The 22,388-nt window shown below is 38.0% G+C and overlaps 1 protein-coding gene, 1 long non-coding RNA gene and 7 other non-coding genes across 9 annotated transcripts in view; 8 read left to right on the top strand and 1 right to left on the bottom strand.

Annotated features, from left to right (window-relative positions):
* The first annotated feature begins 468 nt into the window (after window positions 1-468).
* trnah-gug (transfer RNA histidin (anticodon GUG)) lies at window positions 469-540 on the top strand. The gene has a single exon. It is a non-coding gene; the product is annotated as a tRNA-His (tRNA).
* A 785-nt stretch (window positions 541-1,325) lies between these two features.
* Window positions 1,326-1,397, top strand: trnah-gug (transfer RNA histidin (anticodon GUG)). The gene has a single exon. It is a non-coding gene; the product is annotated as a tRNA-His (tRNA).
* A 1,811-nt stretch (window positions 1,398-3,208) lies between these two features.
* On the top strand, window positions 3,209-3,280 carry trnah-gug (transfer RNA histidin (anticodon GUG)). Its single transcript has one exon. It is a non-coding gene; the product is annotated as a tRNA-His (tRNA).
* Window positions 3,281-3,939: 659 nt separating this feature from the next.
* Window positions 3,940-4,011, top strand: trnah-gug (transfer RNA histidin (anticodon GUG)). Its single transcript has one exon. It is a non-coding gene; the product is annotated as a tRNA-His (tRNA).
* A 785-nt stretch (window positions 4,012-4,796) lies between these two features.
* Window positions 4,797-4,868, top strand: trnah-gug (transfer RNA histidin (anticodon GUG)). Its single transcript has one exon. It is a non-coding gene; the product is annotated as a tRNA-His (tRNA).
* A 1,850-nt stretch (window positions 4,869-6,718) lies between these two features.
* Window positions 6,719-6,790, top strand: trnah-gug (transfer RNA histidin (anticodon GUG)). The gene has a single exon. It is a non-coding gene; the product is annotated as a tRNA-His (tRNA).
* A 472-nt stretch (window positions 6,791-7,262) lies between these two features.
* Window positions 7,263-7,334, top strand: trnah-gug (transfer RNA histidin (anticodon GUG)). The gene has a single exon. It is a non-coding gene; the product is annotated as a tRNA-His (tRNA).
* Window positions 7,335-12,037: 4,703 nt separating this feature from the next.
* LOC146643728 (uncharacterized) lies at window positions 12,038-15,008 on the bottom strand. Its single transcript, XR_014909429.1, has 4 exons — window positions 14,801-15,008; window positions 13,661-13,909; window positions 13,326-13,493; window positions 12,038-13,208 (listed from the first exon to the last, which is right to left on the bottom strand). It is a non-coding gene; the product is annotated as an uncharacterized LOC146643728 (long non-coding RNA).
* Window positions 15,009-16,783: 1,775 nt separating this feature from the next.
* Window positions 16,784-22,388, top strand: part of dennd3a (DENN/MADD domain containing 3a) — a 32,868-nt gene continuing 27,263 nt past the window's right edge. Inside the window, exon 1 of the mRNA XM_085395861.1 lies at window positions 16,784-16,989. The gene's annotated coding sequence lies outside the window, so the exon portion shown is untranslated. The remainder of the gene's footprint in view (window positions 16,990-22,388) is intronic.

The raw sequence follows: 22,388 nt of genomic DNA, 5'->3' as shown, positions 1-22,388 counted from the left end.
TCTGTTGTTTTCATTCAAATTCCATTGTTTTCATTCAAATTCTGTTGTTTTCATTCAAATTCCGTTGTTTTCATTCAAATTCTGTTCTTTTCATTCAAATTCCATTGTTTTCATTCAAATTCCATTGTTTTCATTCAAATTCCATTGTTTTGATTCAAATTCTGTTGTTTGTTTTAATGTGGAAAAAGTGGTTGGGACAGATGTTCAAACAGAAGCGACACGCGGCTGCAGTTACAGTCTGTATTATGCGTTTGTTCTTCATATGAATCTGATGTGTGAACGATGCGCACGATTATGCGCGTGGCACAGTAAAAGCATCTGCATTAACACAGAGACATCTGGCGTTCTGACGGTAAATAATGTCTGCTGTTCTTTTGCGCATCGTACAGGTCACTGTTCAAGTATATATAGTGGAGTGAGACAACTGCAAGATACAGACTGCAACTGACAGCATGACCTAGCGTGCCAGCCGTGATCGTATAGTGGTTAGTACTCTGCGTTGTGGCCGCAGCAACCCCGGTTCGAATCCGGGTCACGGCAGTGTGGTTGTGATTGCAGAGCAAGTAATTGTAGCAGGTCAGCGTGAATGATTACAGGCATGATTTTTTTTCATTGTTGGTACTGGATTGCCCAATCAAATTTCTTAACATAACCAGCTTTTCCTTACCTTACCTGTGAACTCATCAACCAGTTTTTTTTCATTTTTACAACAGAGTTTAAACTTCCGTTGTTTTCATACAAATTCTGTTTTGTTCATTCTAATTCCGTTGTTTTCATTCAAATTCCATTGTTTTCATTTAAATTCTGTTGTTTTCATTCAAATTCCATTGTTTTCATTTAAATTCTGTTGTTTTCATTTAAATTCCGTTGTTTTCATTCAAATTCTGTTGTTTTCATTCTATTTCCATTGTTTTCATTCAAATTCCATTGTTTTGATTCAAATTCTGTTCTGTACATTCAAATTCCGTTGTTTTCATTCAAATTCCGTTGTTTTCATTCAATTTCCATTGTTTTGATTCAAATTCTGTTGTTTGTTTTAATGTGGAAAAAGTGGTTGTGACAGATGTTCAAACAGAAGCGACACGCGGCTGCAGTTACAGTCTGTATTATGCGTTTGTTCTTCATATGAATCTGATGTGTGAACGATGCGCACATTTATGCACGTGGCACAGTAAAAGCATCTGCAATTACACAGAGACATCTGGTGTTCTGACGGTAAATAATATCTGCTGTTCGCATCGTACAGGTTACTGTGCAAGTATATATAGTGGAGTGAGACAACTGCAAGATACAGACTGCAACTGACAGCATGCCCTAGCGTGCCAGCCGTGATCGTATAGTGGTTAGTACTCTGCGTTGTGGCCGCAGCAACCCCGGTTCGAATCCGGGTCACGGCAGTGTGGTTGTGATTGCAGAGCAAGTAATTGTAGCAGGTCAGCGTGAATGATTACAGGCATGATTTTTTTTCATTGTTGGTACTGGATTGCCCAATCAAATTTCTTAACATAACCAGCTTTTCCTTACCTTACCTGTGAACTCATCAACCAGTTTTTTTTTTTTCATTTTTACAACAGAGTTTAAACTTCCGTTGTTTTCATTCAAATTCTGTTTTGTTCATTCTAATTCCGTTGTTTTCATTCAAATTCCGTTGTTTTCATTCAGATGCTTTTGTTTTCATTCTAATTCTACTCTTTTTATTCCAATTCCATTGTTTGTTCTCAAATTCTGTTGTTTTCATTCAAATTCCATTGTTTTCATTCAAATTCTGTTCTTTTCATTCAAATTCCATTGTTTTCATTCAAATTCTGTTCTGTTATTCTAATTCCGTTGTTGTCCGTTGTTTTGATTCAAACTCTGTTCTGTACATTCTAATTCCGTTGTTTTCATTCAAATTCCGTTGTTTTCATTCAATTTCCATTGTTTTGATTCAAATTCTGTTGTTTTCATTCAAATTCCGTTGTTTTGATTCAAATTCTGTTCTTTTCATTCAAATTCCATTGTTTTCATTCAAATTCCATTGTTTTCATTCAATTTCCATTGTTTTGATTCAAATTCTGTTGTTTTCATTCAAATTCCATTGTTTTCATTCAAATTCTGTTGTTTTCATTCAAATTCCGTTGTTTTCATTCAAATTCTGTTCTTTTCATTCAAATTCCATTGTTTTCATTCAAATTCCATTGTTTTCATTCAAATTCCATTGTTTTCATTCAATTTCCATTGTTTTGATTCAAATTCTGTTGTTTTCATTCAAATTCCGTTGTTTTCATTCAAATTCTGTTCTTTTCATTCAAATTCCATTGTTTTCATTCAAATTCCATTGTTTTCATTCAAATTCCATTGTTTTCATTCAATTTCCATTGTTTTGATTCAAATTCTGTTGTTTTCATTCAAATTCCATTGTTTTCATTCAAATTCTGTTGTTTTCATTCAAATTCCGTTGTTTTCATTCAAATTCTGTTCTTTTCATTTAAATTCCGTTGTTTTCATTCAAATTCTGTTCTTTTCATTCTATTTCCATTGTTTTCATTCAAATTCCATTGTTTTGATTCAAATTCTGTTGTTATTCTAATTCCGTTGTTTTCCGTTGTTTTGATTCAAACTCTGTTCTGTACATTCAAATTCTGTTCTTTTCATTCAAATTCCATTGTTTTCATTCAAATTCCATTGTTTTCATTCAAATTCCATTGTTTTCATTCAATTTCCATTGTTTTGATTCAAATTCTGTTGTTTTCATTCAAATTCCATTGTTTTCATTCAAATTCTGTTGTTTTCATTCAAATTCCGTTGTTTTCATTCAAATTCTGTTCTTTTCATTCAAATTCCATTGTTTTCATTCAAATTCCATTGTTTTCATTCAAATTCCATTGTTTTCATTCAAATTCCATTGTTTTGATTCAAATTCTGTTGTTTGTTTTAATGTGGAAAAAGTGGTTGGGACAGATGTTCAAACAGAAGCGACACGCGGCTGCAGTTACAGTCTGTATTATGCGTTTGTTCTTCATATGAATCTGATGTGTGAACGATGCGCACGATTATGCGCGTGGCACAGTAAAAGCATCTGCATTAACACAGAGACATCTGGTGTTCTGACGGTAAATAATGTCTGCTGTTCTTTTGCGCATCGTACAGGTCACTGTTCAAGTATATATAGTGGAGTGAGACAACTGCAAGATACAGACTGCAACTGACAGCATGACCTAGCGTGCCAGCCGTGATCGTATAGTGGTTAGTACTCTGCGTTGTGGCCGCAGCAACCCCGGTTCGAATCCGGGTCACGGCAGTGTGGTTGTGATTGCAGAGCAAGTAATTGGAGACTCAAAGGCTGCACGGCAGCTTGAATTGTTACAGTCATGTTATTTCATTATTGGCACTGGATTGTCCAATCAAGTTTCTGAACGTAACCGACTTTTCCTTACCTTACCTGTTCGCTCATCAACCAGTTTTTTTTTTCATTTTTACAACAGAGTTTAAACTTCCATTGTTTTCATTCAAATTCTGTTTTGTTCATTCAAATTCTGTTTTGTTCATTCAAATTCCGTTGTTTTCATTCAAATTCCATTGTTTTCATTCAAATTCTGTTGTTTTCATTCAAATTCCGTTTTCATTCAAATTCTGTTGTTTTGATTCAAATTCTGTTGTTTGTTTTAATGTGGAAAAAGTGGTTGGGACAGATGTTCAAACAGAAGTGACACGCGGCTGCAGTTACAGTCTGTATTATACGTTTGTTCTTCATATGAATCTGATGTGTGAACGATGCGCACGATTATGCGCGTGGCACAGTAAAAGCATCTGCATTAACACAGAGACATCTGGCGTTCTGACGGTAAATAATGTCTGCTGTTCTTTTGCGCATCGTACAGGTCACTGTTCAAGTATATATAGTGGAGTGAGACAACTGCAAGATACAGACTGCAACTGACAGCATGACCTAGCGTGCCAGCCGTGATCGTATAGTGGTTAGTACTCTGCGTTGTGGCCGCAGCAACCCCGGTTCGAATCCGGGTCACGGCAGTGTGGTTGTGATTGCAGAGCAAGTAATTGTAGCAGGTCAGCGTGAATGATTACAGGCATGATTTTTTTTCATTGTTGGTACTGGATTGCCCAATCAAATTTCTTAACATAACCAGCTTTTCCTTACCTTACCTGTGAACTCATCAACCAGTTTTTTTTCAGTTTTACAACAGAGTTTAAACTTCCGTTGTTTTCATTCAAATTCTGTTTTGTTCATTCTAATTCCGTTGTTTTCATTCAAATTCCATTGTTTTCATTTAAATTCTGTTGTTTTCATTCAAATTCCATTGTTTTCATTTAAATTCTGTTGTTTTCATTTAAATTCCGTTGTTTTCATTCAAATTCTGTTGTTTTCATTCTATTTCCATTGTTTTCATTCAAATTCCATTGTTTTGATTCAAATTCTGTTCTGTACATTCAAATTCCGTTGTTTTCATTCAAATTCCGTTGTTTTCATTCAATTTCCATTGTTTTGATTCAAATTCTGTTGTTTGTTTTAATGTGGAAAAAGTGGTTGTGACAGATGTTCAAACAGAAGCGACACGCGGCTGCAGTTACAGTCTGTATTATGCGTTTGTTCTTCATATGAATCTGATGTGTGAACGATGCGCACATTTATGCACGTGGCACAGTAAAAGCATCTGCAATTACACAGAGACATCTGGTGTTCTGACGGTAAATAATATCTGCTGTTCGCATCGTACAGGTTACTGTTCAAGTATATATAGTGGAGTGAGACAACTGCAAGATACAGACTGCAACTGACAGCATGACCTAGCGTGCCAGCCGTGATCGTATAGTGGTTAGTACTCTGCGTTGTGGCCGCAGCAACCCCGGTTCGAATCCGGGTCACGGCAGTGTGGTTGTGATTGCAGAGCAAGTAATTGTAGCAGGTCAGCGTGAATGATTACAGGCATGTTTTTTCATTGTTGGTACTGGATTGCCCAATCAAATTTCTTAACATAACCAGCTTTTCCTTACCTTACCTGTGAACTCATCAACCAGTTTTTTTTTTTTCATTTTTACAACAGAGTTTAAACTTCCGTTGTTTTCATTCAAATTCTGTTTTGTTCATTCTAATTCCGTTGTTTTCATTCAAATTCCGTTGTTTTCATTCAGATGCTTTTGTTTTCATTCTAATTCTACTCTTTTTATTCCAATTCCATTGTTTGTTCTCAAATTCTGTTGTTTTCATTCAAATTCCATTGTTTTCATTCAAATTCTGTTCTGTTATTCTAATTCCGTTGTTGTCCGTTGTTTTGATTCAAACTCTGTTCTGTACATTCAAATTCAGTTGTTTTCATTCAAATTCCATTGTTTTCATTCAAATTCTGTTGTTTTCATTTAAATTCCATTTTTTTCATTCAAATTCTGTTTTTTTCATTCAAATTTCATTGTTTTCATTCAAATTCTGTTGTTTTCATTTAAATTCCGTTGTTTTCATTCAAATTCTGTTGTTTTCATTCTATTTCCATTGTTTTCATTCAAATTCTGTTGTTTTCATTTAAATTCCGTTGTTTTCATTCAAATTCTGTTGTTTTCATTCTATATCCGTTGTTTTCATTCAAATTCCGTTGTTTTCATTCAAATGCTTTTGTTTTCATTCTAATTCTACTCTTTTTATTCCAATTCCATTGTTTGTTCTCAAATTCTGTTGTTTTCATTCAAATTCCATTGTTTTCATTCAAATTCTGTTGTTTTCATTCAAATCCCATTGTTTTCATTCAAATTCCGTTGTTTTCATTCAATTTCCATTGTTTTCATTCAAATTCTGTTCTTTTCATTCTATTTCCATTGTTTTCATTCAAATTCCATTGTTTTCATTGAAATTCCATTGTTTTCATTCAAATGCTTTTGTTTTCATTCTAATTCTACTCTTTTTATTCCAATTCCATTGTTTGTTCTCAAATTCTGTTGTTTTCATTCAAATTCCATTGTTTTCATTCAATTTCCATTGTTTTCATTCAAATTCTGTTCTTTTATTCTAATTCCGTTGTTTTCCGTTGTTTTGATTCAAACTCTGTTCTGTACATTCAAATTCCGTTGTTTTCATTCAAATTCCATTGTTTTCATTCAAATTCTGTTGTTTTCATTCAAATCCCATTGTTTTCATTCAAATTCCGTTGTTTTCATTCAATTTCCATTGTTTTCATTCAAATTCTGTTCTTTTCATTCTATTTCCATTGTTTTCATTCAAATTCCATTGTTTTCATTGAAATTCCGTTGTTTTCATTCAGATGCTTTTGTTTTCATTCTAATTCTACTCTTTTTATTCCAATTCCATTGTTTGTTCTCAAATTCCGTTGTTTTCATTCAAATTCTGTTGTTTTCATTCAAATTCCGTTGTTTTCATTCAAATTCCATTGTTTTCATTCAAATTCCATTGTTTTGATTCAAATTCTGTTGTTTGTTTTAATGTGGAAAAAGTGGTTGGGACAGATGTTCAAACAGAAGTGACACGCGGCTGCAGTTACAGTCTGTATTATGCGTTTGTTCTTCATATGAATCTGATGTGTGAACGATGCGCACATTTATGCACGTGGCACAGTAAAAGCATCTGCATTAACACAGAGACATCTGGCGTTCTGACGGTAAATAATGTCTGCTGTTCTTTTGCGCATCGTACAGGTCACTGTTCAAGTATATATAGTGGAGTGAGACAACTGCAAGATACAGACTGCAACTGACAGCATGACCTAGCGCGCCAGCCGTGATCGTATAGTGGTTAGTACTCTGCGTTGTGGCCGCAGCAACCCTGGTTCGAATCCGGGTCACGGCAGTGTGGTTGTGATTGCAGAGCAAGTAATTGGAGACTCAAAGGCTGCACGGCAGCTTGAATGGTTACAGTCATGTTATTTCATTATTGGCACTGGATTGTCCAATCAAATTTCTTAACGTAACCGGCTTTTCCTTACCTTACCTGTTCGCTCATCAACCAGTTTTTTCATTTCTACAACAGAGTTTAGTGTGAAAAAAGTGGTTGGGACAGATGTTCAAATAAAAGCGACACGGGACTGCAGTTACAGTCTGTATTATGCGTTTTTTCTTCATATGAATCTGATGTGGGAACGATGCGCACATTTATGCACGTGGCACAGTAAAAGCATCTGCAATTACACAGAGACATCTGGTGTTCTGACGGTAAATAATATCTGCTGTTCGCATCGTACAGGTTACTGTTCAAGTATATATAGTGGAGTGAGACAACTGCAAGATACAGACTGCAACTGACAGCATGACCTAGCGTGCCAGCCGTGATCGTATAGTGGTTAGTACTCTGCGTTGTGGCCGCAGCAACCCCGGTTCGAATCCGGGTCACGGCAGCGTGGTTGTGATTGCAAATATATATTTCTACGGGGTGGAGCATTATCCCTCAAGTGGACTTTGTGTTGTACCAGTTTTGTAAAACCAGGTTTTTCCTGGAACAAATTTGGATCCAGAAGAGCCGTTAAATCTCCCTGCTGGGAGGGCTTAAGATGGGTCAGTGACACTAAACTTGGCCCTGATTAGCCTGTGGGAAAAAAACTGTTCTCCCTCCTCTTTGTCCTTGACTACCCGATCAAGACAATGCTGTTTTACCTGCTGCGTGGACTGCATTGGCAGTTGCTGCTGCTGCGTGATGGGTTGCTGCTGCGTGAATTTTTTTAACAGGTTAATATGGAAGACCTGATGTTTCTTCCTGTCAGGCATCTACAGCTCATAGTTAACATTGCCAAGACGTTTTGTAATTTTGTAGGGGCCTTGCCACCTGGCTAGCAGTTTGCTGTCTGTCGTAGGAAGCAACAGCAACACATGCTGTCCTGGTTGGAATGTCCTTTCCCTGGCCTTCTTATCATACCAGGTTTTCTGCTTGTTTTGAGCCACTTTCATGTTTTGCTGTGCCAGTATTGTCATTTGTTCTAGTCGCTCTCTCATTTTCAGCACATAAGCTATTACATTATCTCCATCAGGCTCAGGATTCTCCCATTGTTCTTTCAGCAGGTCGAGTGGACCTCTCACTTGACGGCCATAAAGCAGTTCAAATGGTGAAAATCCTGTAGAGGCCTGTGGCACTTCGCGATAGGCAAACAACAAGTAAGGCAGCCACTGATCCCAGTCTGAGCCAGTCTCTGTTACAAATTTGCGCAGCATGTTCTTTAGTGTCTGGTTAAAACGCTCTACTAGTCCATCTGACTGGGGGTGGTAAGGGGTGGTTTTAATACCTTTTATGCCAAGTAATCTATATACCTGCTGTAGGAATTTAGACTGGAAATTTGTGCCACAGTCTGTCAGGACCTCTTTAGCTATACCTACTCTAGAAAACAACTGCAGGAGACAATTGGCAACCTGTCTCGCTTTCACTGATCTTAGGGGGAAAGCCTCAGGATAACGAGTGGCATAATCACAAATGACCAAGATGTAACGATTACCTGATGAGCTTCTTTCAAGGGGCCCCACTACATCCATTCCTATTCTTTCGAAAGGTGTATCTATGACAGGCAATGGCTGAAGATGGGCATGGGCCACTCCTTTATTTAGGGTGAGCTGACATATCTGACACGACTTACAAAACTGCTGTAGTTGAGTGTACATGCCAGGCCAGACAAAACGGCTTGCAATCCTATGTAGAGATTTCTGAAAACCAAGATGGCCTGCCCAAGGTACAGAATGACCAAGTTCCATGACTTTGTTTCTTAGTGCCTGTGGTAATGCTATGGCTTCAGTCTTGCCTTTACACTCATAAAGGACACCATTTCTCAACACATAGGTTGCATCTGCCAACACATCTACTGTCCCTCGCACCTGTCCATCAACTTCCGACACCTTATCAAACCAGGATTTTAATGATAGATCTGCCCGTTGAAGTGAAGAGATATCTGGTGGGATATCAAGTTCCAGAGGGAGGTTGGGGCTCTGGTCTACACCCTCTAACCTGGATGAACCCCTAAATTTTTCTCTTCGTCTTTGCGCTCGAGATTTAGCTGGTTTGGCTGGGCTTACTTCTAATTCTTCATCATAGAAAGGTAGCTCTTTCAACGGGTCATTTGCACTCTGAGCTCTTGTGGTGATCAAACTGGGGATTGCACTTTCTGGCTGTGCCTGCAGAATAATGTCTTGCTTCTGTACGTTGTGGTCCTGATCTACATGAACTGTATGCAAATGTCCCGGAACTTCATTAGACACCAAATCTAGCAGTGTAGGTATATCTAAGCCCAATATCACTGCATATGGCAGTCTGGGTGCTAAAGCCACTGGCAGGAGAAATGTCTGGCCACCTACAGTCAAATACACCTCAGCCATGGGATAATCTTTCTCATCATCATGTACACAGCTTATTTTAGTCCTTGTGTCACTCCATAGCTCTCTTGGTACTAAACTAGCCAAAACCACTGACTGAAAGCTCCCTGTATCTAAGAGTGCTTCTTCACGCTGACCATTAACAAGTACAGGTGCTGTTCTTACTGCTTCATGATCAGGACCTGGCAATGTGGGTCTGGGGGCTGAGCACAAAAGGGATGGCCTACTTTGTGTTGTTGCTGGGCAGGTATACTGAGTGTGGCCTATCTGGTTACAGTGATAACATCTAACATCTGATTTTGAACCTGAATGTGACTTTTTAGTGTTGTTACTTTTACCAGAAACAAAATGTCTGCTTCCAGGATAACTTCTACTTTGGCCTATACCACCACTCCTTACACCCCCATCAGACTTACTTTGTCCAGTCATGAAGCTGTCCCGGCCAAAGGTGGTTCCTCTCGATCCTGTTCTGGCAGAGATGAAGATTTCCGCTAGCTGTGAAGCCTCCTCTGCAGATTTGGGGGCACGTTCCCTGATCCACACCTCCAGGTCTGGGTGGACCATCCTCAGAAACTGCTCCAAGATCATTAGTTCAGAAATGTCTTTCACTGTAGATTTTTCAGGTTTCGCCCATTTGTAAAACATATATTTTAATCGCACATAAAGTTCTCTTGGAGTTTCACCTGGGTGCATATCCAGGGCTCGAAACCTTCTTCTGTATGTGTCAGCAGTTATTTCGTATTTAGCAAGAATGGCATCTTTTACTTTATCATAGACTTCTGAATCAGCAATGTCCATATGCACATAAGTACTACGTGCTTTCCCAGTGAGCAGAGGTACGAGTCGAACAGCCTATTCTTCTCTCGGCCAACGGCAAACTTGAGCCAGTCTCTCAAAAGTAGTGAGAAAATGCTCAATATCATCATCTGGAGTGAGTGGCAACAACTTGGGATCTCTCTGGTGAAATGGTTCCTGTCTTGGCAGAGACCACATCTGCTGACCAGTCAGACTAGGCCCCTCATCAGGTTCACCTCCCTCCTCGATTTGGTTGTCCTCTTGTTCCTGCTGCTGTTCTGTCATTTCTTTTATGTGAACTTGCATTTGCTGAAACTGATGTTGCATACTTTTCCAACTTTGTTCTTGTCGGGCTGATTCTCTGTCTATTCTCTGGTCTCTTGTTGCTTGAGACTGCATCAATGATTTCACCAGAGCTGTCAGTTCATCCAGTCTATCGCCAGGTTTAGCTCCTGCTTTAGCCACTGGATCAGCTGTAGCACCTTCACCATCCTCTGCCACTTCATTACTGTCATTCTTCTTTCCACTTCTCGTCATCATATTTACCTCATTCATTAGAGGCAGCACTCCTGACACCACTTGTCAGTTTTGGCCGGCGGTCATAGGTTCTGTCCAATAATATGACGCCGCGAGACTGGAGTAAAATACATCCATGGATTGGCACTTTATTAAAGAAGGAGCATGATAACAGCACAAAACACTAACCGCAACTAAACAAAATGGCTTCCTTTTATACTCTACCTTTTCAGGTGAGTATCCGGAATAGCCCAAGTATGGGGGTTAACTAATCAACATGAAACATAACCCTCCACACAAACAAACATACAATAACATTAAAGCACATCACAAACATATACATATTTCCAACACATACTATAAACAAACCAATAACATAAGCTTCACTCATTTCTATCTAAATTAAAACCCTCTTTAACCATACTCCCTAACCCGGCACACTGGTCTGCTCCAAGAGCTCTTAAACAGGTGATTGAGCCGCTTTCACTCTTTTGCTCCACATCCTGCAAGAAGCAACCAGGACAGGTGAGTACCTTTACAAGTTCTCATTTCACATATGTTTAGGTTATTGATAAATGATTAACTGCAAACAGCTCTAACTTTGGCTCTTCTCCGACACAGGTAGGATGGCCAGTCCCACTGTCTCTTTTCTGTTACAAGCTGTCAATTTAATCATATGTCAAATAACCTAATAAAAGACTCCATAAGAACTAATGTGTTTTCTTTATTACCCTATTTTAAATTCCCAATCCAACAATTTATTATTAACAATACCAACCAGGTAATGGAACCCCTGGTCTCCATTACACTTGTAATATCCAAATCTACTGTGTTTTGAATTTGATATAAAAAAAAGTGCCCAAAATAATTACACTTGTAAAAACATAAGACAGAAAATATAAATTCAAGTTACAAATTTGAGTTACTTTAACACATAGCATTTCTAACAAAAAGTCCAACGACATAAATCCACCACATTTTATAGGGAATAATGTCAGAAATGTCCAGTTTTGGCACAAGGTTACAATATTAGAAATAAAGAATTTCACAACATGTTTTAAGAGTATTCAGATTTGATTAACACGAGTATGACCTTTTTATTAAAAAACAAACAAACAAAAGGAAAAGAAAATCCTGCATTATTATGTGGGAAAACCAAATGAAAGTAATAGTATAGTATAGTGCAGTATAATACACTGAAATATAATTGGTAACCTTTTTAATATGCCAGTACTCTGGTTATGCAAAATGCACATTTGTAGAGTGCAATCACAGTCTCAACAACAAAGCAATAAAACATTAAATAGAAAAATACTTCTTTAGAGACATAAAACAGTGTTATAAACCTCCTTAGCGCCTTATGTCAGTTATGAGCAGTTCAGGAGGAACGTTCCTTAAGTGACATTCAAGATCCCACCTAGAAGCCAGAAATGTAGTGAGATTGTCCTTCATTTTCTCTATGGATTTACAGTTATCTGACTAAAAACACAATCAAAATCAACTAAAACAAGTGATGATGGGGAAAAAATAAATAAATAAATAAAATAAAATCACCCCTTTTACTTTGGATGTGGATTTAAGATGATGAAGTATGAAACAGAGTGTGCAAAGATTTCTTTATTCTATTCTCTTTAACAAAAACAAAACAAAACAAAACAAAAAAAACTTATCCAGACTTTGAAACATGATAAGCTGAATTACTTGCTTTAACAGGCACTTGAGGACTGTGTAGGAATCCTGGACATTATTCTGCTGCCAAAAGATCATTTTTAAGACTCAGCACTTTGGGCTTCAACTTCCCACCCTTCAGACCCATCAAAACTTTCTGAATAAAGTCAAAAATGTTGGCCAAACATTTTGGGTAGCTTAGGTGCAGGGCGTAGGTCAGTCCAAATATTACTAGAAATCCATCAGCTAGGGTGGTGAAAACAATGATCATGTTACCCTCGACCAAAACTGCAGTCTTCTCAGGGCAGAAGAATGTTGCATTGCTGGAATTGGCTCTGATCAGGAGTCCAAGTGGCACTTCACTAATATCTGGTCTATCAGAATGCATCATCTACAGAAAACAAAATTACTACATGTTAGTACATTCCTATTTCTCTTAGTTTCATCTATACAAGTCACATTTCTGGATTATTACTAGCTCAGAAATCAATTGTTTGAACAACAAAAAAGCCACAACACACCAAAGATTTGAGAAAACAAACTGACAAAAATAGTACTTTTTAGTAAAGCAAAGTCATACCTCTTCGTAGCAATAACAGAAAGTCAATAAGAGTTTTTTTTTTTTTTTTTTTCATTTGTACAGTGATGTATGGTTGGGCTAGGAACATTATAGAAGGTCTACACATATTAAAAATATGTAGTGTTTCCATTATGTGACATGGACACTGTTGTAGACAGATCCAAGCATGGAGATGCTTCTCAAACTGTCAAAGTGTCATAATGTTTTGAGAAATCTAAACAAGGATGCTACTAAGATATTGTTCACAACTTTGTCCAAAACTTAGATCCCACGTTATGATGAAGCTAGAGGTGTCGTCGTACAAATAGGCAGAGAGGGCATGAAGCACACCGGCACGTTGGGCATGGATATCAGCTTGTTCCTACATCACAAGAAAATTATTTTAAATTATTGGCTAACCTAGTCAAGAATGGTAGTTAAAATTGAAAAATTGATCAAATTAAATAAAGCTCAAAAAACAAGACAAAAACCCACTAACCTGGAGATTTTAGCTTCTGAAGAGCTGAGACAGGACATCAGACATGTTCCCTGTGCAAACAGCTTTCTATCTGAATAAGCTCTGGAGCCGGGGAGAATGTTGGTCCAACACAGCATAAAAGTGGTTCTTCAGGTGGAGGTTTGTAATCCTGTGCAATTCTGCACAGATCTGAACACACAGGATACATTTATGTTTACAAGTTTCGATTAGTCTATAAATCTTTGCAAAATACATCAAATTCCTTACACTCCAAAGGCATAATTTGTTCAGACAGGCCAGATAACAGGAGTTGATATAAAATACATCTTGTTAGATACATCTATATACATTCTTACCTGGGACTGGGATTTCAGAGTAGGCCAGCAATCCAGGATCTGACCTACTGGTAGGTCATCATTGATGATCTCTGCATCGCAAGTCCAAAGTTGTGTGCATCAGCTTTGTAATCAGGATTCTTTTCACTTTTCTCGACTTCATCTACAATCTGTAGTCTTAGCTGGTCAAGGTAAACAGCATCTTCACCCCTGAAAATTTACTTCTGCCCTGGCATGGACATAACAGTAAAACACAGAAGACAAGACAGACTACACAGAGAACAGAAAAGACACATAACCAAGGAGACACAGATGAAACATAACTAGCCCAGAACTCAACTAAACCTTAACTAATAATAACAACAATACAAGAACTTCACCTCATTTCAATATAACATAAGAAAGCAAAAATACAAAATAAACTCAAAATGCTGCGTCACAGACCCAGCCCCTGACAGATAAAAAACTAAGTCTTTCACTAATGAACACTGGGCATCAGAATAAAATAAAACGAAAAAAATAACTGTTTGGTAAATATATTATTGATGGATTCACCCTTAAGCTAACCTAAAATAGACCAGGCACAACAATTTTACAGTTCAGAAGCTTCTACATTTCAACTTAGTATACATAACTATTTGCAATGTAAACCATGTTCTACCGCCTAATTATGTAATGATTAATCACTGCTTTTGTAAGTATGTCCTGTGCCTACAATTTTGCTGCCCCAGTTTTAATATGTACAACTCCAGAGAACTAAACGTAAGTTTCAAGTTCCAAAAGTTAGCAAATGGGTTAGCCAAAGTCAATATCCATGTATGCGCTAAGTGTGAAGCAGCGTACCAGTGCATATTGATTCAACAATTTAACCACAAGGCAGTTTATAATCTGCAAATCCAGAAACGCCTTCTAAAGACTTCTTTTAAAATAGTAAGAGATTAGAAAAGTTATTAACACATTATTAGTCCCAGGGACTAATAATGTGTTATACTAAATATGAGCTTATTAGCATAATTCATGCAAAACACTTTGGGGCCAAGGCGACATGGATAAAACGACGCATGCATGTAATTCTTAAATGCCTGCTAGAGTTGTACATTTATGACGATAAAAACCCATATTACAACGGAGAACTATAGTTTCAGAAAAAATAAAACTTACCACAAAAGCGCTCCTGAAGATGCTGCAAAGGCGGTAAATGCAGCTAGCCAAGTGCAGAGCGTTAGCTGTTCCAGTTCAAAAGTCCGTAACATACCATACCACGTCCTCCTTTATCCAGCGTCAAAGGCAATGCCGCAAAAAAAACCCCTTCACAAATGTTTTTATTTCTGTTTGGATATTAACGTTCCACAAGTTTCTTTCGAAGTAATGAGCGGGCATTCGCACTCGAAGCGAGGAATCCAAGATGGTTGCCAGCACTTAATAAAGAAACAGGTGGCGCACGTACGTACGTACGTAGGCATGTAAGTGACGTCAGTGTTAAAACTCAAATTATTTAAGGGCAATGTCAGAAACTAATCAATATATTCAAGTACTGATAACTTGAAAAAACAAACTTGTTCAAACTACTCAAAAAAATAAAGGTGTATGAACTTATTACAGGTTTTAGTTGGAACTCATTTCATTTATCAAACTATTACTATTTGGTCTTACAGTGTGGAAAACCAACATAAAAGGAAGAAAAAAACCCTTTCATTTAACACATCTTATTAGGGACGATAATCTCCTAACTTGCAGCTCTCCAGAAGAGTAGACACGAAGCCCATTCATTAGCCTGCTCTCTGTATTTGGTTTAAAAAGCACAGCCAGGCTGCTGTGACCTGGATTCAAACCGGGGTTGCTGTGGCCACAACGCAGAGTGCCAACCACTATACGACCACGGCTGGTTTGCGCTGCCAGTTGCAGTCTGCATCTTGCATTTTTCTTACTCCAGTATATAAACTCCGCTTAGAGGACGGTTTGCGCCTCTGACACGAACTCATTTGTTGTTGTTCCGGTATTAGACCAATGAACAATTAGGCTACTTGGATATCTTAACCAAATACACCGCCTGGTCTGTCCATGGCAATTTGAGACACTGTAAACGAAAAAATGTTACTTTGGCCCCTTCAATTCAATATTGCAAACCATGCCAACATTTAATATATAACACTTTGCAGACATGGATGAATATTAAATAGATTTTTTCATTTTGTGCACGATTGATTAAATATGCACATCCCATTTTTTTCAACTGTTTTTCATGATAATTTCATCACATGATAAAGCCATAGGTAGTGTGTAAAATATATCCAGAGTTATACAAACGTCTCTTTAAAAAAAGAGCTTTGTTGCTATGCTTTTCGCTCCGATCACGATGTTGCTCTTGCTGGTTTCCATGACATAGCCAGTTTCAAACCAATAATCCTAAAAGCGTTCTCTATTGTTTTGATGTCATACGTCTGGTCTGTCCATGTAGTTTAGAAGTGTACAAAATTCCCATCACCCATGCTCACCATGTCCGCTCCTGGCCTGAGGGATTCTTCTTTAAGTCAAAGTTTCTCCACTATACAAAAGTATGGATGCCAAAATTAGATCCCTCTTTCGAGTGGACCTAATCTCTATTCCTCCCAGCGTCTCTTACTTGAGTAACTTTATTAGAGATGTCAACTGGAAAGGAATTTGTTCTTTGCCATAAAAAATGTTCTTAAAGTGAAGGAAGTTCCATTTAAATTTATTTATTCATATAGTAAATTATTAATTTACTTCGGGGCGTTGAAAGATAGAATAAAATTTACCCTCTTTGAATGTCAGTCAGGTTTATTAGGTTTGTTAGGTTTCTAAGAAAGGATACAATAAAATAAAATAAAAAGGGGGGGCACTACATTAACTTTTTCATAAGAGGAAGAAGAAGAAGAAGCTGTACATTGTGCGGACTTGTTTGAAGAAGTGATCTTTAAATCGAATATTAAATTGTATAATAATAATTCTTCTAATTGTATTGTATCTAAAGTTCTCGCAATATGGATAGTGCACTGCGGTGAATATCCAGTAGACGGAGCCTTTGCGAAGCAAAATGCCCCCTCTTCGAACTGCCAAACTAAAAAGCTCTTATTTTGAAATTTGGTTCACAGGAAGTTCAGTTAACGCGTCGCCGCTCTGAGTTTGACAGACCAGCGGCAAACTTCGGACTGTGTGTGAGTGAGAAAGTAAGCTGTGAATCAGAGCACACAGTAAAAGTTGGTCTCAGTGCTGAAGTCCCTGCTGCAGCTGTCTCACGGCTTTCTAACCGCAAGCTGGAGCCGTTGTTAGCTGGAGGCTAACCCCCTGTTTAAAGTGTATCCAGTGGAAATGATCGAGAAATATTTAAGGTCAGTCTCTAATTTTAACCCTTGCTATGTGAGGAATCCTGCTCGGTTGGTCTCACAGCTCAGTTTCACGTGTTTTACATTTTCATCTGCTGGTATTAAAGTTTTTAACCTTGTTGTAATGTGTGACAGCATGTTTACATGACTGTTTTAGGCGTATTGTTGTTGCTAATGCGCTGTTTTGATTTGTTCGGGCTGTATACACGATGAACTCGGGGCAAGAGTCTTGGCACATTAAGCCACATGTTGCTCATATTTTGTGCTTTTCCACCCGCCCGCCAAACGAAAGAGAGATCATAGGGCGTGTCAACAGCAGTCCTGCAAACCGAGTGAAGAAAGAGCTGTAAAATATTTACTTTACTCCCTACTGCTTGCCTTCATTTATTTATTTTACTGTTTAAAGTCATCAGAGGGTTTTTCGGGGTCTTTCGTGCACATTAAAGGGGCATGCCACCCTTTTTAACAGGTTACTCACTTCTTGTGTCCTATCTAAACTATCTAAGAAGTTTAACCAGTCTTCCCATGATTTTGGATTTTCCTGGGATCTAAAACCTACTTTTATTTTCCACTGGTGGGTGTTAATAGCTATGAGAAAAATTGAGAGCCGCCTTCCAGCACAGTCACTACTAAAAGGAGGCTTTGTTTATCTAAATGGCAAGTTATATTTCAGAAGTTTGTCTTTTAGGAAAGGAACTATCATATGGTGGAGAAATGAGACAGGAATTCCTAAAACTGCTTTCATTACTCTGTAAGAGCAACATTTGTTTTAACCACTTCCATTTTCCAAACCGTCTTCTTCCATATTTCTTTTCAGTTCCATAAAATACATTTAAAGCATGGCTGAAATTGCCACTGGCTGCATCAAAGCGGCTTCCTCTCAGACAGATATGACGACAAACTTGTTTGTTACAGATGGTGGACAGCCTCTGGATGGCTGCCTCTCACAGCATGGCGTTACCTCCTTAAGCTACACACCCTAGTCAAGTTTAAATACTGTTACTTGTGGGTACACTAATGGTTAAGCTGTCCCAGTTTGTTTAAATGGTGGTTTCACTGCATCTGAATTTTATTAAGTCTTTGATGGTGCATGTATGTGTAACATAGTTCAAAAACTGTTTAATAGTATACAAATAAACACAACCCCCCAACATGAGGTTGGCTAAATTAGGGGTTTTCAGGGGAATAAGTGAGTTAACTATGTGCTTTTTTTCCTTGACACAGCAGGGTGGTTAGTCAGAGGCTGGAATGGCCTGAGAAAGGATTGCACGCAAGTGTGTCAAAGTTTAAGAAAGAATAGAAGATGATGAGACAAAAGGACAGAAATAAAAATAAAGGAAAGAGAAAAGCTAGGAGGGTGCTAGAGGTATGTTGGAGTACATAATGTAGGCAGGAGGTTGAGGAAAAAGAGGAAAATGTAATAGGGTATAGGTCACTGGGTTCAGCCTGGAGCTGCAACTAATGCAAGTCAGATGTTTATTCTGACACTGGTACATAGGCAGTCTGATGGTAGCTTGGTAAGTTTACTCAAAAGGACTTTAATTGGCATTGTATTTTGATGATACCTGAACAAAGGTGTTGTTTCATCTCAAATCATCAAACTTTAAACACTTTTGCTCAGCAGTGTTTTTTCTCTTGGAGCTCTGCCATGCAGGCCATTTCTGCCCAGTCTCTTTCATATGTTGGAGTCATGAACACTGACGTCACAGGAGCTTGCAAAGAAAAGCGTCTGGACTTCTTTAAGTTACTGTAACTTAAAGAAGTCCAGACGCTTTTCTTTGCAAGCTCCTTTGACTACGATGACCTGGATGACTGAGAACCTTCACAGACATGAACACTGACCTTATCTAAGGCGAGTGAGGCCTGCAGTTCTTTGGATGTTGTTTTGGAGTCTTTTGTGACCTCTTAGATGAGTTATCGCTGTGCTCTTGGGGTCATTTTAGCGATTTTTGCCACTCCTGGGAACGTTCATCACTCTTCCATGTTTTTGCCATTTGTGGATAATGGCTCTCACTGTGGTTCACTGGAGTTCCACAGCTTTCAAAATGGCTTTTTAACCTTTTCCAGACTGAGAGATCTCAGTTATTTTGTTTCTCATTTGTTCCTGAATTTCCTTGGATTGCGACATGATGTCTGGGTTTTGATGATCTCTTGGTCTACTCCACTTTGTCAGGCAGGTCCGATTTAAGTGATTTCCTTATTGAGACATGTGTGGCAGTAATCAGGCCTGGGTGTGGCTAGAGAAATTGAACTCAGCTTTCCAAAAATTTGATACACCACAGTTAATTTGTGTTATAACATCACTTTTCACACAGGCTCATGTAGATTAGATTTTTTTCCCCCTTTACTAAAAAAACCCTTCATTTAGAAACTGCATTAACTGCATTAACTGCATTTAAATTTGTTTGATGATCTTTAACATTTAAGTGTGACAAACATACCCCCCCCCCCCCAAAAAAAAAATAAAAAATAGAAAAGCAGGAAAGGGTCAAACACTTTTTTACATATTCTGTAATATATTCTGTGAAATTGTAGCTTCATATATCAAGTGCTTTTTAGATATTTATGTATGTTTTTTAATAAAAGGCCTGTCCTCCTGCTTTTAGACTTTTCTTTCATACATTGAAATCTGCCACAATAATTTTAATGTTAATGTTTAAACTCAAAAATCTTTAAGGATAAAGGCTCGATACTCTAACTCCTCTTTCTCACCATAAAATCTAATCAGAATTTGCTGTTTGAGACACATACACCAATAAATCTAAATCCCAGGATGTGCTAGTTGAAATGCATTTAATACATAAAAAACAGTCCTGTAGCGTTGCGTATTTAAGCACACACTAACAAACAAAATATCACATCAAAAGAAAACTAGTGACAATTTGTTAATGACATATATTGGTGTTTTACAGTAAAGGAAAGTAAAACGTGTGTAATACTTTTTTAACATGACATTTTTAGTCATAAACATAAATACATGCTGCTTTAATTCAACTTTAATGCAGGGCTTAGCAAATATGATAAGTTGTACCACAAAAATATCAGTAGATGATACTATAACTATTGCTACTAATTCCCGTCACACCTCCTAGGGTATGGACCACCAAAAGTAGATCTCCAGAGGTTTCAGTAGAAAGCTTAATCCCAATAGAACGAAATTGTAATTGAGAAAATAATCTTTTTAAAAAAAAGTCATTTTCAAGTCCAAGTCGAATGCTTGAAGTAATGATAACAGCAGGAATGTCCAGAAGCATCATTCTGAAAAACTGAAAGAATAAAAACTTCTAAAAGTAACCACATATAATATAAATAACATAAATGTCCAGCTTCAGTTCAGCGTTTAATATCATGAATTTACCAAAGAAATTCTAGGATCAGCATGTTTTGTGAAAAAAGAACTGTAAGAGCATCTATTTTTTTTCTTTTTTTTTAAATGTATCCACAATTGCTGAGAATCATCAAGTTTAAAAACTAATGCTGTGACTTTTCTTTAGCCACTACAGATGGAATCAAATGTGGCGATATGTCAGGCAAAAAAGTTTTTTTAAAAAAAAGGTTTGCTTACAGGAATTTTTGATGTTAATGACAAAACTGGTTTACTGCATCAGTGATCAAAGTCTAACATCTGCTGTTTGTGCGATTTAGATTTTTTAAATATCCTTTTTGCATCACATAGTCCAGATGAATGCAATGCTGTGTGCATGTGTGACAGCATGCATCCTGAGGAAGTTGTGGTGAAGGATTTTGTCTATGCTCTGACAAATCTTGTGGCTTTTATTTAGCTGATGCTTAATTTTACAAATTTGATTAATCAAAACCTAGTTTCTTTACGCAAAGTGAAACTCAAACTCCGATATAGACAGCATTTGGTTTGAGAATTTTATTAGTCATGGTTAAAATTGTTGAACCGTCACCACAGCTGCTTCACCTCTTCACTGTAGTCAGATTTACAGTTGGGGTCAGAAGTTTACATTTACTCATCATCTGCATGAATGTTGCAGGAATTTTGGACTTTAATTGCTTTGAACTGTTGTTTTTCTAGGTTTGAATGATTGTAGAGGATTAAAAAAACAAGAATTGGGTATGCAATCCACAAACACCAGGTCAAAATTTTACATACAGGCTCAAATAAACACATACACTCCCACCTCCTTTATTATTCCAACAACTTTGTGTAGTGTAACAGTATTACTGTCAACAAAACAGCCCCACCGCATGATACTACTACCACCATGCTAGACAGCTGGTACGGTGTTCTTAGGTTTTAAAGCCTCACTTTTACGCCTCAGATCAAACCTCTTATCACTGAATCCAAATCAATCTTTGTCTCATCTGACTATTAAACCTTTCTCCAGAAAGCATTTGGTGGTGTTCCAGGCAGTTTCCAGGTCATGGCAGGCTTGAGCCTAGGTGGTTTTTGGGTTGGTCATGAACATTCTAACCAGTTTGGGTCTTCTTCTGGAGTTTGGCAAAGTGTTCACACATCCAAATAACTTACATACAGCTGTTTGGACTGATGACATTGAAATCTGCAGGTTTTTTATTAGAAATGGCTCCAAGACACCTTCCCAACTTGTGTAAACTTACAATTCTCCTTCTCAGATCATCACTGAGTTTCTTGGACTTTCCCATTGTTCTGAGTATTGGTCAGTCCAATGAGTGCTGTCAAACAAATCCCTTTAGTAGTTGCTGAATTGGAGAAAATCCAAAATTAATTAAAACATGTGCACCTAGGGGGGCGTGGTTATGGCGCTGAACTAGGCACACGTATTTTTGTGAGCTCCTGGCGATATTTTAGTAAGTTCCTGAAAACTGTCCTTTAACTGCGTGAACAGTGATAACTATTGCTTGTAACGAGTTATTATCGTTATCCGCGACATTATGCCGGCTAAGAAAGCACAAAATAAATCTAAGGCACACTTTTCTCTGAGTGAGGAAGACGTCGTCTCTGATGCTAGCAGTCAAGCTAACTCTGCAGGTGATGCTAGCCCTGGGAGTCTCCTGGACGTGAGTACTGGAATGGCCCATAACATGGATGTTATTCAAATACTCGCGGAATCAGAAATGACTTTTCCACAAAACTTGATGTGGTCCTGTCAGCGATCCAAGATGTTAAAAGAGACGTGCAGGACTTTTCGGTGCGCATGGATGGGGCAGAGATGCGCATTAGCAGCGTGGAGGACGCCATTAACTCAGAGAAAGGCAAGATAGATGCGCTAGTTAAACAAGTGGCTCTCCTCACGAACAAACTCGAGGACCTCGAAAATCGCTCTCGTCGTTCCAACCTACGACTAGTTAATGTGCCGGAGAAAATAGAAGGACATGACGCGGTGGCTTTCCTAGAGAAGTGGCTCCCCGAAGCGCTGGGACCAGCAACATTCCCGAGACAACCTCTCATCGAAAGA

This window comes from Rhamphochromis longiceps, linkage group LG22 (assembly GCF_057381845.1).
Source record: "Rhamphochromis longiceps isolate RC_006_pf linkage group LG22, R_longiceps_female_GT1.1, whole genome shotgun sequence".
In the NCBI taxonomy this organism is placed as follows: domain Eukaryota; kingdom Metazoa; phylum Chordata; class Actinopteri; order Cichliformes; family Cichlidae; genus Rhamphochromis; species Rhamphochromis longiceps.
Note: the sequence above shows the minus strand (reverse complement) of the source record. Positions and strands in the feature narration are given on the sequence as shown.